The sequence below is a fragment of the Lygodium microphyllum genome, chromosome 19 (assembly GCF_053477565.2).
Source record: "Lygodium microphyllum isolate KBCC chromosome 19, Lygodium_microphyllum_v1.1.10, whole genome shotgun sequence".
In the NCBI taxonomy this organism is placed as follows: Eukaryota; Viridiplantae; Streptophyta; class Polypodiopsida; order Schizaeales; family Lygodiaceae; genus Lygodium; species Lygodium microphyllum.
Genome location: NC_141153.1, coordinates 104,030,219 through 104,033,025, shown reverse-complemented (window position 1 = coordinate 104,033,025; position 2,807 = coordinate 104,030,219).

Below are 2,807 nucleotides of genomic sequence, written 5' to 3'. Positions count from 1 at the left end.
TCAAATTCCTTTTCAACTTGCTTTTTAAATTGTTGAAAAATAGCAAACACTTCATCCTTTGTCGTCAGAATGTAAACCTAAGTATAGCAACTGTAATCATCAATAAATGTCACATAACTTTGAGCCTCCCATAGATGCACTATGGGCTGGCCCCCAAATATCAGAGTGCACTAACTGCAATGGACGTGTACTTTGCCTTACATGCCTGAAAAATTGCCACCTCGACTACTTAGCAAACTGGCAAGCATCGCATACATGACCAATATATGAGTATTGGAACTTAGGTAAACCTGTAACAAGTTGTTTTTTCTGCATAATTTGCAGCCTTTGCAAATTCACATGCCCCAATATTCTGTGCCGAATTTCCAAATCTCTGATAGTTCCAAAACCATCGGCAAACATAGCTAAATTCAGCTTTGGCAAAGTAGCATCAAGAGTAAACATTCTGCCATTCCTGTGACCGCGAGCTATTAACTTGCATCCATTTCCAAACTCTTCAATAAAGAAGCCATGCTTATTGAATCTAACCTACAAGTTCTACTCCGACAGACAATAAGTTCTTCGTAATCGATGGAACATGCAGTACATCATGCAAATTTTTCTTTCTGCCATCATGAACCACAAGAGGCACTTTGCCTTTATGCTCAATGCTATGCTGCGTGTCATCACCTCTACATACATAGCCATGTTTTTCAGCCACCATGTCTATGAACCAATCACCGTGAGGGGTCATGTGGTTCGATGCCCTGAATCAATATACCAAACTAAATGATTAGTGGATTTTTCAGCAGCCCTGTCTTTTACATACTGCATGGCAAAAATTCAATCACCTGAAGCATCATCTGCCTGACTAGACATAGCAAAATGTCCATGTTGTTTTCCCTTCTGATTGCCCTACTTCTTCTAGCAATCCTTAGCAATATGCCCATATTTCCCACAGTAATGACAATCCTTATCCTTATTCGGATTGTCAGATGGGTGTTGCTGCTGCCAGGAGCCTCTACCTCTAGGGCTAGATCTCCCCCTACCTCTAAAGTTTTCACCACCTCTTGCATCCGATACCTGCTGGTTGTTACCTCCATAGGATGCATTCTGCTGGCCTCCTCTGCCAAACCGATAGCCTCTACCACGGTTGCCACGACCGCGTTGATTGGAATAAAAAACTACATCCTTATTTTTAGAACTGCTTGACCCTGTAGCCAAGCCAAGTTTATTCTCCTCATAGATAAGCAATGCAACTAGCTCATTGAAATCAGGCATTTCAGCCCGCACAGACACAGAAGTGTCAAAAGACTTATACTCAGGCCCCAAGCCATTCAAAGTCATAGCAACCATGTCTTCATCTTCAACCTGTGAACCAACAGATGCTAGTTGATCTGCAATGGTCTTGATCTCTGTGACATAATCCTATATGGATCTGCTCTTTCTCTCCATGTTGTTGAACTTCTGCTTCAACTGTATCTTTCTGGCACTTGTGGTTGTGCCATAGTACTTGACCAGGATCTCTGTGACATAATCCTATATGGATCTGCTCTTTCTCTCCATGTTGTTGAACTTCTGCTTCAACTGTATCTTTCTGGCACTTGTGGTTGTGCCATAGTACTTGACCAGGATGTCCCAAGCATCCTTAGGAGAGCTACACTTCATTATCTGCATTACCATGGCATCTGATATACATAAAGACAACCAGTGTAAGACCCTGCGAGCTCTTTCTGTCCAAGCTCGATGTAGTCGTCTCTGATCAGTTGTAGGTCGATTTGGGAGCTCAGGTTCCGCTTCGACTCCAGTCACCAACTCCCAGTATCCTTTACCTATCAGGAAGCTTTCCATTCTGAACTTCCAGATGATGGCATAGTTATGGCTGTCCAACTTCTCCCCCACAATCTGGGTAATATTGTTTGTCCTTTCTGCATTTGCGATGTTGTAGACCCTGTCTAACTACTTGCAAACCAATTCTTCTTAACAGTTCAATTTCAGCCTGCAACTGTTTATGATAGTTTTTAGCACTCTATGTGCTCAGACATTTAGTTTTTCCAGCCTGAAAATAGTGGTATATATACCTCCTGACACTTGGCAATCACCTAGGTATTGCAGCCTGCATGTACAACTGCATTCAATGCAAAACCAACATGTATTTGGGCAACATGTTCATGTACAGACAAGCAGTCCTATAGACTAAAAAATGACAGTAACTAGCAACTCTTTTTGAGCTCAACACAGAGGATACGTGGCCCAAGATCACTTATAGCAGTTCAGAGTTATATCTTTGCATATGGGGTTCCAGACATATCAGTCTGACACCAAATGCAACATGAACTGCAAGTACAAAAGCAAGGTACACTTGCTATAAATTTGAGTCAAGCATAAATAGTTAATGATAGTGTATTTCAGTCCACCAAACTCTTCAAAACATCATAGATATGTACCACCATACATGGGATCCAATACATGAGCCTGATCGCTTCTTCCAAGTTGTCCCATCTTCAAGAGCAATATCAGATAATGCATTCACACTTCATGATCATCCAATAGAGTGTCAAAGCATTTGTTTTCTGATCCAAATTTTAGTTTCCAAGAGCATCCAATGCTCATGTCAATCCTCAAACAATTTTGTAAACATATCCAATGTCATACATGTCATTAAGACCAACAAAAAAACATGTAATCTTCCAGTGTAGATGAATGCTTGTTATAGACTATGAATGACAGTTTTTAGCCTGTCAAGAACTCACAAATTTGAATTCTTTTGACACCAAACTTTAGTTTATAAGCATGGAATTCAATACATATGTCTTCTTTGTATGTGC